The following is a 15560-nucleotide window of genomic DNA, read 5'->3' on the forward strand; positions in this document are numbered from 1 at the left end:
GCTGCCGGTGTGCAACGGCCACCCCGCGTTAAAAAAAAACTCACACACATGAATCTTCCACCCTTCAAAATGAAGTTCGGGATCTGGAACATCAGGACCCTCATGGACGACTCCAACAGCAACAGACCGGAATGGCGCACATGTATCATTGCCCAGGCGCTCAGACGTTGACATCGCTGCTCTAAGTGAGACCCGGCGGGCAGGGGAAGACCAGCTCAAAGCACAAGGTCGTGGTTACACCTTCATCTGGAAAGGTAAACCAGAAGAAGAACACCACCCTTATGGAGTTGGCTTTACCATCAAGAATGAGCTGTTGGGCCGTCTCAGAGGCTCCACCAGCGGGATAAGCGAACGTCTCATGACTCTTCGACTCACCCTAGCCCGGAACCAGTGCACCACAGTCATCAGCGTTTACGCCCCAACACTCGACACAACAGATGAGACCAAAGAGGAATTCTACTCCAGCCTCAAACATTCCCTATCCCGAGTCCCCACGGACGAGGAGGGATAGCTTAATACTGCCAGTCACATAGGATGTCACTTGTGACTTTGATCAGGGTCATTTTGGTACTGTGGCAGGGACAGAAATTCTGATTGGAGTGTTTCAATCATGGAGATCCAGGAAAGGTGGGCCTGGATTTGGGAGGCGACATCACATTCAAGGACTTGAGAGGAAAGAGAGGTTGAAGCTGGACCGGTAGTTTGCAAGGACAGAGGTGTCAAGGATTGTTTTTTGAGGAAGGGGATGACGACAGCAGATTTGAAGGATAAGGTAACAGTGCCTGAGAGAACAATTAACAATATTAGCTAACATGGGAGCCAGGAAAATAAGTTGACATTTATTGACTAGTTTTCTGCAGAAAATATTTGGAAAGGAGTTACATTTAAATGGTGTGTTTTAATTTACCGTAGATAACACAGGTTTCAATTCCCCATATGCTGCAGCCCCTGAGACAGTGCAGTTTGTGTTAATGAGACAGTCACTGAAAATATGGTTACACAACAACCAGGGACTGAAGTTATCTGGTATGCTCAAGACACCAGAATTGGAGAAGCACAGATAGCTGCGGGTTGTGGGGTTGGAGGACATTACATGGAGGGATTTAAAAAGCAGGATGTGAATTTTAAAAAAAAAATCAATTTCAGCAGCCAAGTATCAGTTAATCCTGATTTCAGCAGAACATAGATGTCTCTGAATTTAAGTTTATAAAAAGTATTTAGTCCTGTGAATGTGTGTTCTGGTGAAAGGTCATCGACCGGAAGCGGTAATTCTGTTTCGCTCTCCAAAGATGCTGCCTGACCTGCTTAATAATTCCAGCATTTTCTGTTTTTATTACTCAAGTTATCTTGTTAGGTCATCGCAGGCTCCCTACAAACACTCACACGTCACTGGGATGACTTTTTGTTTGGGCGTAGCATGGGAAATCTGCTGAGAATCCATTATATGGGGTGAGGGCAGTCAGTTTTAATAAGAGGTTGACAGGCGAATCACAAAGTGAGGAGTAGCGCACTCACTTCCTGTGGTTAAAAATAACAAAGAAAGCCCATGTTAAGGTCAGTCTGTCTCGTTAAATCTGGGAAGGAAGCCCAAAATAGCAAAGGGGAAACTCACTCCTCAAGCTCAGAGCCAATAAGAAGCAGGATAAATTAATTTAGCACTCTCAAATGGGATAGTGTAACCTGGTTGATTTTTTAAATTTATGAGCAAGAAACATAGAAACATAGAAAATAGGTGCAGGCCCTTCGAGCCTGCACCACCATTCAATAAGATCATGGCTGATCATTCACCTCAGTACCCTTTGCCTGCTTTTTCTCCATACCCCTTGATCCCTTTAGCCATAAGGGCCATATCTAACTCCCTCTTTAATATATCCAACGAACTGGCATCAACTCTCTGCGGTAGGGAATTCCACGGGTTAACAACTCTCGGAGTGAAGAAGTTTCTCCTCATCTCAGTCCTAAATGGCTTACTCCTTATCCTTAGACTGTGTCCCCTGGTTCTGGACTTCCCCAACATCGGGAACATTCTTCCTGCATCCAACCTGTCCAGTCCAGTCAGAATTTTTTATGTTTCTATGAGAACCCCTCTCATCCTTCTAAACTCATGAATAAAGGCCCAGTCGATCCAGTCTCGCCTCATATGTCAGTCCAGCCATCCCGGGAATCAGTCTGGTGAACCTTTGCTGCACTTCCTCAATAGCAACAAAGTCCTTCCTCAGATTAAGAGACCAAAACTGAACACAATATTTCACGTGAGGCCTCACCAAGGCCCTGTACAACTGCAGTAAGGCCTCCCTTGCTCCTATACTCAAAATCCCCAAGCTATGAAGGCCAACATACCATTTGCCTTCTTCACCGCCTGCTGTACCTGCATACCAACTTTCAATGACTGATATACCATGACACCCAGGTCTCGTTGCACCTCCCCTTTTCCTAATCTGCCGCCATTCAGATAATATTCTGCCTTCATGTTTTTGCCCCCAATGTGGATAACCTCACATTTATCCACATTATACTGCAGCTGCCATGCATTTGCCCACTCACCTAACGTGTCCAAGTCACCTTGCAGCCTCTTAGCATCCTCCTCACAGCTCACACCGCCACCCAGTTTAGTGTCATCTGCAAACTTGGAGATATTATACTCAATTCCTTCATCCAAATCATTAATGTATATTGTAAATAGCTGGGGTCCCAGCACTGAGCCCTGTGGCACCCCTAAGTCACTGCCTGCCATTCTGAAAGGGACCCGTTTATTCCGACTCCCTGCTTCTGTCTGCCAACCAGTTCTCTATCCACGTCAGTACATTACCCCCAATACCATGTGCTTTAATTTTGCACACCAATCTCGTGTGGGACCTTGTCAAAAGCCTTTTGAAAGTCCAAATACACCACATCCACTGATGTTCTCTTGTCCACTCTACTGTTACATCCTCAAAAAATTCCAGAAGATTTGTCAAGCATGATTTCCCTTTCATAAATCCATGTTGACTTGGACCGATTCTGTCACTGCTTTCCAAATGCGCTGCTATTTCATCCTTAATAATTGATTCCAACATTTTCCCCACTACTGATGTCAGGCTAACCGGTCTACAATTCCCTGTTTTCTCTCTCCCTCCTTTTTAAAAAAAAATGATGTTGCATTAGCTATCCTCCAGTCCATAGGAACTGATCCAGAGTCGATAGACTGTTGGAAAATGATCACCAGTGCATCCACTATTTCTAGGGTCACTTCCTTAAGTACTCTGGGATGCAGACTATCAGGCCCCGGGGATTTATCGACCTTCAATCCCATCAATCTTTCGAACACAATTTCCCGCATAATAAGGATATCCTTCAGTTCCTCCTCCTCAACAGACCCTCGGTCCCCTAGTACTTCCGGAAGGTTATTTGTGTCTTCCTTCGTGAAGACAGAACCAAAGTATTTGTTCAACTGGCCTGCCATTTCTTTATTCCCCATTATAAATTCACCTGAATCGGACTGCAAGGAACCAATGTTTGTCTTCACTAATCTTTTTCTCTTCACATATCTATAGAAGCTTTTGCAGTCAGTTTTTATGTTCCCGGAAGCTTCCTCTCATACTCTATTTTCCCCCTCCTAATTAATCCCTTTATCCTCCTCGGCTGAATTCTAAATTTCTCCCAGTCCTCAGGTTTGCTGCTTTTTCTGGCCAATTTATATGCCTCTTCCTTGGATTTAACACTATCCTTAATTTCACTTGTTAGCTACGGTTGAGCCACCTTCCCAGTTTTATTTTTACTCCAGGCAGGGATGTATAATTGTTGAAGTTCATCCATGTGATCTTTAAATGTTTGCCATTGCCTATCCACCATCAACTCTTGAAGTATCATTTGCCAATCTATTCTAGCCAATTCACGACTCTTCCATCGAAGTTACCTTTCCCTAAGTTCAGGACCCTAGTCTCTGAATTAACTGTGTCACTCTCCATCTTAATAAAGAATTCTACCATATTATGGTCACTCTTCCCCAAGGGGCCTTGCACATCAAGATTGCTAATTAGTCCTTTCTCTTTACACATCACCCAGTCTCGGATGGCCAGCCCTCTAGTTGGTTCCTCGACATATTGGTCTAGAAAACCATCCCTAATACACTCCAGGAAATCCTCCTCCATCGTATTGCTACCAGTTTGGTTAGCCCAATCTATATGTAGATTAAAGTCGCCCATGATAACTGCTGTACCTTTATTGCACGCATCCCTAATTTCTTGTTTGATGCTATCCCCAACCTTACTACTACTGTTTGGTGGTCTGTACACAACTCCTACTAGCATTTTCTGCTTTTTTGGTATTCCGCAGCTCCACCCATCCTCTTTAACCAGCAATGCTACCCCACCTCCTTTTCCTTTGTGTCTATCCTTCCTAAATGTTGAATACCCCTGGATGTTGAGTTCCCAGCCTTGGTCACCCTGGAGCCATGTCTCCGTGATGCCAAGACTTTGAAGTTAGATGAAGTAAGCAAAGTTTGATTTTACTGGTCACTTCTCTATACGTTCACTTCCTGTCTGTAAAATAAAGCAGCTTGAGGATTTGTATCTAGCCCCATTACACAAGTGTTTTCAATTCACCCATTAAAAAAACTGGAGAAGCACATACGAGGGCACATGTGAAATATCCAGTTCAGGTTACAAGGACATGCTATTGTTACAATAGCATGACATGGGAGTGCATGATTAGATATTGGGTCGTACAAGGAATTGAGCAGCACTGCTGAACCCGAAATACAGAGAGATCAGATCAGGTATTTGTAACAACTCATTGCTAAAACCTAGATGTGCAGGATACAATGCAAAAAAACATACTCAACCAATCTATAATAGTTCAAATAGTGAAAATAAAATAATTCTGTTAATTTGCAATGAAAGAGTGCTATTGGGGACTCAAAACTTTTTGCTACATCTCCAATATCTGATTTGGAGATAACTTGACTCATAATTGAATGTGTTATTTGTGAAAACTTTGGTGGAGAAGTTCGGGGTCATTTGCGCCTCTCGTTAGCCCAAGCGACTTTGCGACCGGGCGCAGCGCTGCTAACGACTCCCACTAAATTTGGCGGGAATTTATTGGTGACAGCAATATATAGCGCCCCGCTCTGCTGCGCCCAGAGATGCCGATGTCATCACCATGCGCAGCGCCCCAGACCCTTTATTGGGTATCGCCCCCTGAAGCTGCACCAGACAATGACAGCGACAGCTTCTCAGGACGCTTACCAGGCAGCCGGCTGCTAGCGGGGTGAAAGTTCAAGGAGAGGTAGTTGGCTGTTTGTGAAAAAAATTTCTGCTTTTTTTGTGTGCCACTTTGAACGTGGGGTCTGTGCCGCAATTAGTCAGGCTGGCACTCTGCTCAAGTGCTGGGCTGTTCACATGGCACCCTCACTCCCGGGTGGCCAGGTAGGACCCTTTCATTAATGCAGAGTATGCAGTTTGGGCCCTTCCCTTTAATTCAGGGAAGAGCCCCACCCAAGCGGCAGGGCTACGCATCCCAGTGTCTGGCGAGGCTGAGGCGTCCGCCCCCCTACTGCCGCAGAAAGGAAGTGTAAGGCTTGATTTAGCGCTCCACTTCTTTTCAGGGGTGGTAACTTCAATTTCTCGCAAGAATGTCTCCTGCCTCACGAGTGTTACAGCCCCCAAACGGGGCACATCCAAATTTCTAGCCCTTTGTGTTCTTGTATCAGAGCCTATGATAGTTAGAAGACACAACAATTACTGCTTGTCTTTATGTAGCAGCTTTAACAGTAAAATGTCCCAAGGCACTTCACGAGAGCGTTATTAAACCAAATTTGACATCGAGCCGCATAAACAGATATTAGGGTGCATGACCAAAAGCTTGGTCAAAGAGGTAGGTTTGAAGGAATATCTTAAAAGGAAAGAGATGCATGGCCGCCAATGGTTGAGCGATTAAATTCAGGGATGCTCAAGAGGCTAGAACTGGAGGAGCGCAGATATCTTGGAGGGTTGTAGGGCTGGAGGAGATTACAAAGATAGGGAGGAGCATGGCCAAGGAGAGATTTGAAAACATGGATGAAAATGTTTTAATTTAAAAAAAAATCAATTTCAGCAGCAACGTATCAGTTAATCATGATTTCTGCAGAATGTAGATTTCTGCAAAATGTAGATTTCTCTGAATTTTCAACTTTATAATTGGTGTTTAATCCTGTGATTGTGTGTGTGCATGAAATAGCTGTGTAATATCAGCTCTGTTCTCAATGTAATGGCTGCATTGTACAGCATTCGTGGTCTTACAATTGTAGGCAGAGTATCCCATGAAATTGCCAAAGGGTTGCCTTTTTGATTGATAAGGGAAATACTCTGTAAACTGCCAGAGGATGCCCAAACAGTATGGGAAGTAAATACATGTAGTTTACATCAGCTTTCCAGCAATTAAGTCCCAAGGTCATTATCCCTGGCTTAGGTCCAGAGAAGAAGCATTACATGAGTCATAAACAGGTCACGGCCCTTCACATTTGTGTTGTTCCTTTGTTAAAAATAAGGGGATGTTGCAAAAGTGGAGTCAACTTGTCTGTAATTCCATGCCCGGAAAGACTTTGAAGATGACTGACACAAAAAAGGTTCTTCTGAAACATGAGTCACTCAGAAGCAGAGTTTGTCCACGTCTTTGGTCTTTGTGTTACATCAGGAATATAGGAGTCAAGTTTCAGGCCGTGCCAAGAACGGCGCAGCCCCGACCTGGACGCCCGTTTTTCACGCCTAAAAGTGTGACAGAAAAATACCTCTTAATTCTCCGGCTCCTTGTTGGTGCTTGGGAGCTCGGTGCGGCACACAGACAGCAGCGGGGGGCGGAGCCACAGAGTCGCGCCGATTCTGCAAGTGGAGGGGGCGGCGGGGCTAAATTAAATGAGGCAACGTCGTGCCGGTAGCCCTGCGAATGCGCGTTGGAGCGTGCGTGCACACGCCGTAGCCTAGAAATATTGGCACTCGGCCATTTTTAAAGGGTTGATTGTCTCATGGACCCCTGGAAAGGCTTGGGATTGAATTTTGGCGACTTTTGTGTGTCTGAAGGAGTGCTTTTAACAGCACTGTTGAATAAATCACCTGTTGAAATCAGTGAGTGCTGCTTTTCACTGCTAAACTTCCAGAACAGGTGCTGCATTGGTGCATGCAAATTAAGGAATGTGTGTTTTGAAAAATAAGAGTGTCAATTCAATACAGTAATGGAACAATGTCTACCAAGAACAAAGGATTTCTTGCATGAGGAAGTGGAGATATTAGTCAACATCATTGAGCAGAGATGGCAGAAGATAGATACCAGCAACAGAGGTCGCATAAAAGTGCCACCTAAAGGAATGAAGAAACGCTGGAACCAAGTTGCAGAAGATTGCTGCGCAGTGGTGCATACCATGAGATCTGGAAGCCAGTGTAAAAAGAAATGGCACGACTTTGGTCAAGTAGTTCGTGTAAATAATTATTTTCATTTTTTTATGTAATCGTAATTATAATGTGACTATCTGTATGTCCACCCTGCAGAAAGATGCATTCTGCAAAAAGTTATATTTTACTAGTGCAGAAGAAATTGGCCTACAACAAAAGGGAAGCAATTCAAACAGGAGGAGGCACGCCCAATCTGCATCCACTGACACCCTTGGAACAGAGGGTAGCTACCATGATGAAGCGTACATGGAGAAAAGCAATCAGTGCAGCACAAGCTGGGCCCTCACGCGAGGAAGAGGGCAAGTCATGAAAATGCATCGTGGCCCTTCAAATCAACCTGCTGCCTGGCCTATGTGTGAGAGTTCTCATGCCACCCATCCTGCCCCCTCCCTTGCTGTTAAACATTTGACTGTTCTGATATATTTTGCAGAACACGACGACGACGACGACCCCGAGGATCCAGAACAAGAACCAGTACAACCAGATGCGGACGATCCAGACTGGATGATGGCGGCGATGACTGAAATGTCTACAGGGGAGAGTTTTCAAATTAATGTTTATGAGCCCCCATTAAGGGGCATCAGAGTTTCAATCCCTTGCATAGGTTCTGGTTCCACCTTCCATGGTTTTGATTCCGACATTGCGAGTCCCAGTGGTGCCGGTGATATAATGAAGCAGTTTACACCCATTCACCCACCATCCCAGCCTACAGCTCGCACTCGAGTGCTGTCGTCTGGAACACAGAGCGTCCCACCGTCCCTGCCCGCGCCTCCCTGTGTAGTGGTGCCATGAGGCAGACGAGAAGGAGATTGGAGACACGCTCTCCTGAGATGCAGCGTGCAACAGATGCGGCTCAGGATGTGGCACTGGGTATGGAGACCAATGAGCTTACCCGATCACTCATCGGAAGCGTCAGTGCAGTGGGTGAAGAAGTGACAGTCCTGGGAGAAATAGCAGTAATGACACGGGAACTTGGGGAGGGAATGTCCAAAGGTGTGCAATCGACGGCACAGGCCGTCAGGGAGGGCATGCAAGTGTCGGCACAGGCCCTCATGGAGGTAGCTGCTGCAATAAGGGCACACAGCTCCGCCAATCAAATGACACCCCCATGAACAAGTGAACATTCACTGAGATGTGGATGAGACATGGTTGCAGCCTTTCTTTGCTGCTTTTGTTCTTGTTCTTGATGTAGCTCCAGTAACGTTTTTCAAATTGAAATTGTTTTGTAAGTTTTGTAACTTTACAACTTATAAGTGATCTTAGGGTTTTTAAAGTGATCTTATAGTGTAAATGCTCTCACATTTTGTATCTTATTTAATTTTGCACCTAAAAAGTGATCCTGAAGTTTAAGTGATCTTGAGAGTGTAAGATTTTTCACATTGAAATTGTTTTGTAACTTTACAAGTTTTTAAGTGATCTTCAAGAGTCATATTAAAAAGTAAAGTTTGATACAGCAAATATTTTATTACAGTGACGTTAACTTTTCAATAAAATATTTTTTCATTAAAACGGATTCATCATCCATTAACACAACACAACGTAGGAACAACTCCAAAGAATAAACATGTCCATGCGCAGCAGTGGTCGCAGAGCCATGCCCTCAGGCATCAGTAGCTGAAGCGTTCACGGATGACCTGCTGGCGCAGGGCTCGAGCAATCGTTAAAGGAGCACAATGGATGGCCCTCCTCCGACCTCGTGCTCTGGCATCAGTCACTTGCATGCTTTCCTGATCTTCGTCATCATCCACATCCTGCTCTTCCGTAATACTATCATCGTGCACTGGACCCTCACGTGGGTCTTCTGGCTCCTGCTGCCTCATGATGGCTAAGTTATGGAGCATGCAGCACACAATAGTGAAGTGACCGACAATCTGAGGCGAGTATTGCAAGTGGCCTCCGGAATGGTCCAGGCATCGGAAATGCTGTTTCAATATGACAATGGTCCTCTCAATGATGCTCGGCGTTGCAATGTGCGCCATGTTGTATTGACGGTCAGCTTCCGTCCATGTCACGCGTAGGGGCGTCATGAGCGAGGTGGTCAGGTCGTACCCTTTGTCTCCCAGTAGCCAGCTCTACCCTTCTGGCTGCTGCTCAAATATGTCAGATATAACGCTGTCGTGTAGGATGAACGCATCATGGGTGCTGCCAGGGTATCGCGCATCGACTGACATGATGCGCTGCTTGTCGTCACATATGAGCTGCACATTGATGGAGTGGAAACCTTTTCTATTCCTGTACTGCTCGGAATCCTCCACAGGTACTCGCAAGGCTATATGGATACAATCAATGCAGCCCTGTACCTTTGAAAAGCCAGCAATCCTGAAGAAGCCCACAGCCCTCTCATGGATCGCTTGTGCGGTCATTGGGAAATTGATGAAGTCATTCCTCCGCGCATACAGTGCAGCCGTGACATGGTAAACGCAGGCATGCAGTGCACATTGAGAGATGGCGCACACATCTCCAGTTGTAGCCTGAAACGATCCTGAGGCATAAAAGGCAAATGCAGCTGTTACCTTTACTTCAACAGATAAAGCAGCTGCCGTTCTGCATCTGGGCTACAAATCTGCTCTCAGCATATTACAGATGTCAGCGACAACTTCTCTGCGGAAACGCAGCCTTTTGACACAATCAGCCTTGCTCATGTCCAGGTACGAGCGCCTGGCTCCATATTGCCGATGTGGGTAAGGTCTCCCGCTCATCAGCCTATGGGCAATGACGTTCCTGGTGTATTGGGCTCTAATCAATTCTCTCCAATGCAGTGAATTTCTGGCAAACCATTGCATAATCCGTGGTGTTGCCGATGCAGCACCCATTCTGCAAATTTAAGTTTCAACCTGGCTATCTGGCTGCCGCTGCCTCTCCCTGGCCGAATGGCCTCAGTCTCCCACGCAGCTCGAAGGCTGCTTGCTGTGTCTTCGGCCGCCGTCTGCCACTGCCGCCGCCCCTATCCTGTGGCCGAATGGCCTCAGCTTCCCTCACAGCTCGAAGGCTGCTTGCCGTTTCTTCGGCTGCCGTCGCCCCTGTTTCCTACATGGAAGGAAGGCCTGCCTGAAGCACCGCAGCTCGAAGGCTGCTGCTGCTTCTCACAGGTAGGAATATTCAATATTTTGTCTTTGCTTTGTTTATAATTTTTGAGTCAGGATGGCTCTTTATATGCTCCTCCTGTACTATGTGGGAACTCAGGGACGACTCCAGTGTCCCTGACGACTACGTGTGCAGGAAGTGTATCCACCTCCAGCTCCTGACGGACCGCGTTGCGGAGTTGGAGCTGAGAGTGGATTCACTCTGGAGCATCCACGATGCTGAGAATGACGTGAGTATCACGTGTAGTGAGTTGGTCTTACCGCAGGGAAAGGGTCCACAGCCAGCTAGGGAATGGAAGACCAGCAGGAAGAGTAGTGCAAGGAAGGTAGTGCAGGGGTCCGCTGTGGTCATCCCCCTGCAAAACAGATACACTGTTTTGAGTACTGTTGAGGGGGATGACTCATCAAGGGAGAGCAGCAGCAGCCAAGTTCATGGCACCGTGGCTGGCTCTGCTGCACAGGAGGGCAAGAAAAAGAGTGGGAGAACGATAGTGATAGGGGATTCAATGGTGAGGGGAATAGATAGGCGTTTCTGCGGCCGCGACCGAGACTCCAGGATGGTATGTTGCCTCCCTGGTGCAAGGGTCAAGGATGTCTCGGAGCGGGTGCAGGACATTCTGAAATGGGAGGGAGAACAGCCAGTTGTCGTGGTGCACATTGGTACCAACGACATAGGTAAAAAAAAGGGATGAGTTCCTACGAAACGAATTTAAGGAGCTAGGAGCTAAATTAAAAAGTAGGACCTCAAAAGTAGTAATCTCGGGATTGCTACCAGTGCCACATGATAGTCAGAGTAGGAATCGCAGGATAGCGCAGATAAATACGTGGCTTGAGCAGTGGTGCAGCAGGGAGGGATTCAAATTCCTGGGGCATTGGGACCGGTACAAACCGGACGGTCTGCACCTGGGCAGGACCGGAACCAATGTCCTAGGGGGGAGTGTTTGCTAGTGCTGTTGGGGAGGACTTAAACTAATATGGCAGGGGGATGGGAACCAATGCAGGGAGACAGAGGGAAACAAAAAGGAGACAAAAGCAAAAGACAGAAAGGAGATGAGGAAAAGTGGAGGGTGGAGAAACCCAAGGCAAAGAACAAAAAGGGCCACTGTACAGCAAAATTCTAAAAGGAAAAAGGGTGTTAAAAAAACAAGCCTGAAGGCTTTGTGTCTTAATGCAAGGAGTATCCGCAATAAGGTGGATGAATTAATTGTGCAAATAGATGTTAATAAATATGATGTGATTGGGATTACGGAGACGTGGCTCCAGGATGATCAGGGCTGGGAACTCAACATTCAGGGGTATTCAACATTCAGGAAGGATAGAATAAAAGGAAAAGGAGGTGGGGTAGCATTGTTGGTTAAAGAGGAGATTAATGCAATAGTTAGGAAAGACATTAGCTTGGATGATGTGGAATCTATATGGGTAGAGCTGCAGAACACCAAAGGGCAAAAAACGTTAGTAGGAGTTGTGTACAGACCTCCAAACAGTAATAGGGATGTTGGGGAGGGCATCAAACATGAAATTAGGGGTGCATGCAATAAAGGTGTAGCAGTTATAATGGGTGACTTTAATATGCACATAGATTGGGCTAGCCAAACTGGAAGCAATACGGTGGAGGAGGATTTCCTGGAGTGCATAAGGGATGGTTTTCTAGACCAATATGTTGAGGAACCAACTAGGGGGGAGGCCATCTTAGACTGGGTGTTGTGTAATGAGAGAGGATTAATTAGCAATCTCATTGTGCGAGGCCCCTTGGGGAAGAGTGACCATAATATGGTGGAATTCTGCATTAGGATGGAGAATGAAACAGTAAATTCAGAGACCATGGTCCAGAACTTAAAGAAGGGTAACTTTGAAGGTATGAGGCGTGAATTGGCTAGGATAGATTGGCGAATGATACTTCGGGGGTTGACTGTGGATGGGCAATGGCAGACATTTAGAGACCGCATGGATGAATTACAACAATTGTACATTCCTGTCTGGCGTAAAAATAAAAAAGGGAAGGTGGCTCAACCGTGGCTATCTAGGGAAATCAGGGATAGTATTAAAGCCAAGGAAGTGGCATACAAATTGGCCAGAAATAGCAGCGAACCTGGGGACTGGGAGAAATTTAGAACTCAGCAGAGGAGGACAAAGGGTTTGATTAGGGCAGGGAAAATGGAGTACGAGAAGAAGCTTGCAGGGAACATTAAGGTGGATTGCAAAAGTTTCTATAGGTATGTAAAGAGAAAAAGGTTAGTAAAGACAAACGTAGGTCCCCTGCAGTCAGAATCAGGGGAAGTCATAACGGGGAACAAAGAAATGGCAGACCAATTAAACAAGTACTTTGGTTCGGTATTCACTAAGGAGGATACAAACAACCTTCCGGATATAAAAGGGGTCAGAGGGTCTAGTAAGGAGGGGGAACTGAGGGAAATCTTTATTAGTCGGGAAATTGTGTTGGGGAAATTGATGGAATTGAAGGCCGATAAATCCCCAGGGCCTGATGGACAGCATCCCAGAGTACTTAAGGAGGTGGCCTTGGAAATAGCGGATACATTGACAGTCATTTTCCAACATTCCATTGACTCTGGATCAGTTCCTATGGAGTGGAGGGTAGCCAATGTAACCCCACTTTTTAAAAAAGGAGGGAGAGAGAAAACAGGGAATTATAGACCGGTCAGCCTGACCTCAGTAGTGGGTAAAATGATGGAATCAATTATTAAGGATGTCATAGCAGTGCATCTGGAAAATGGTGACATGATAGGTCCAAGTCAGCATGGATTTGTGAAAGGGAAATCATGCTTGACAAATCTTCTGGAATTTTTTGAGGATGTTTCCAGTAAAGTGGACAAAGGAGAACCAGTTGATGTGGTATATTTGGACTTTCAGAAGGCTTTCGACAAGGTCCCACACAAGAGATTAATGTGCAAAGTTAAAGCACATGGGATTGGGGGTAGTGTGCTGACGTGGATTGAGAACTGGTTGTCAGACAGGAAGCAAAGAGTAGGAGTAAACGAGTACTTTTCAGAATGGCAGGCAGTGACTAGTGGGGTGCCGCAAGGTTCTGTGCTGGGGCCCCAGCTGTTTACATTGTACATTAATGATTTAGACGAGGGGATTAAATGCAGTATCTCCAAATTTGCGGATGACACTAAGTTGGGTGGCAGTGTGAGCTGCGAGGAGGATGCTATTAGGCTGCAGAGTGACTTGGGTAGGTTAGGTGAGTGGGCAAATGCATGGCAGATGAAGTATAATGTGGATAAATGTGAGGTTATCCAGTTTGGTGGTAAAAACAGAGAGACAGACTATTATCTGAATGGTGACAGATTAGGAAAAGGGAAGGTGCAACGAGACCTGGGTGTCATGGTACATCAGTCGTTGAAGGTTAGCATGCAGGTACAGCAGGCGGTTAAGAAAGCAAATGGCATGTTGGCCTTCATAGCGAGGGGATTTGAATACAGGGGCAGGGAGGTGTTGCTACAGTTGTACAGGGCCTTGGTGAGGCCACACCTGGAGTATTGTGTACAGTTTTGGTCTCCTAACTTGAGGAAGGACATTCTTGCTATTGAGGGAGCGCAGCAAAGATTCACCAGACTGATTCCCGGGATGGCGGGACTGACCTATCAAGAAAGACTGGATCAACTGGGCTTGTATTCACTGGAGTTCAGAAGAATGAGAGGGGACCTCATAGAAACGTTTAAAATTCTGACGGGTTTAGACAGGTTAGATGCAGGAAGAATGTTCCCAATGTTGGGGAAGTCCAGAACCAGGGGTCACAGTCTGAGGATAAGGGGTAAGCCATTTAGGACCGAGATGAGGAGAAACTTCTTCACCCAGAGAGTGGTGAACCTGTGGAATTCTCTACCACAGTTGAGGCCAATTCACTAAATATATTCAAAAGGGAGTTAGATGAAGTCCTTACTACTCGGGGGATCAAGGGGTATGGCGAGAAAGCAGGAAGGGGGTACTGAAGTTTCATGTTTAGCCATGAACTCATTGAATGGCAGTGCAGGCTAGAAGGGCTGAATGGCCTGCTCCTGCACCTATTTTCTATGTTTCTATGTATAAGTAAGACTGTTGAATGCCTGTAGAATTTAATTGCTTCCCTTCTCCCCTCACCCCTCGTTCCCTACGCCTGATTTGTAAAGTGTCGACAAGGTTTTTCTGAGTGTACAAAAATCTACACTTACTCCATTCTAAGTTAGTTTGGAGTAAGTTTGCACTGCCTAAACTTTCAAAACAGGCATAAGTGGCCGGACACGCCCCCGTTTGAAAAAAAAATCTGTTCCAAAATGAAACTGTTCTAACTGACTAGAACTGGAGCAAACTAAATGCCAAGAATTGCAATTTCTAAGATACTCCATTCTAAACCAGTTGCTCCAAAAAAATAGGAGCAACTCAGGCAGAAACTTGACCCCATAGTTTTATTTCCTCTATTCTTCGATTAAAAATATTACATTACAGATCGAAGAGGTATCCTTACAAGTACAATGTACCTTTAAGGACAGAGTGTCAGAGATTAGAAGCTAAATTGTGGGTACACTAGACCATTACAGGCAGAGACAAGAGTATCACTTAATTGCAAGTAGTCTGAGGTCAAGAAAGAGAGAAAGCCAGCTCAGATATCCTGACTCCTGTGTAAGGTGGGTTCAGTATGAACCGAAGATCCAAGTAAGACAAATAATCCGCTGCAAAAAAGCTTGTAGGACTCAACACCCAGAAGCTTTCAAAAGATGTTTGATAAAGTATCACATACTACGCTTGTTAGCAAAATTGTAGCCCATGGGATACAAGGGGCAATAACAGCATGGTTAAAAATTGGCTGAGAGATAGAAAAGAGAGTTGTAGTGAATGGCTGGGGGTTTTTTTTGATGGGAGGGAGGTATACAGTAGTGTACCCGAGGATTCTGCAGCTAGCTTTTGATACACATTAATGACTTGGGGGTACAAGATGCAGATGACACAAAACTGGGAAATGTAGTAAACAGGGAGGAAGATAGTAATATATTTCAAAAGGACAGGCAGGCTGGTGGAATTGGCAGAAATATGGCAGACAAAATTCAGTTAAGAAAAGTGAAAGGTAATACATTTTGGT

At 45.6% G+C, this 15560-nt stretch overlaps 1 protein-coding gene across 16 annotated transcripts in view; it reads right to left on the bottom strand.

Annotated features, from left to right (window-relative positions):
* eps8a (EGFR pathway substrate 8a, signaling adaptor) overlaps positions 1-15560 on the bottom strand; it is a 245891-nt gene that overhangs the window by 49031 nt on the left and 181300 nt on the right. The window lies entirely within an intron of this gene.

The sequence above is a fragment of the Pristiophorus japonicus genome, chromosome 13, assembly GCF_044704955.1.
Source record: "Pristiophorus japonicus isolate sPriJap1 chromosome 13, sPriJap1.hap1, whole genome shotgun sequence".
Taxonomy (NCBI): Eukaryota; Metazoa; Chordata; class Chondrichthyes; family Pristiophoridae; genus Pristiophorus; species Pristiophorus japonicus.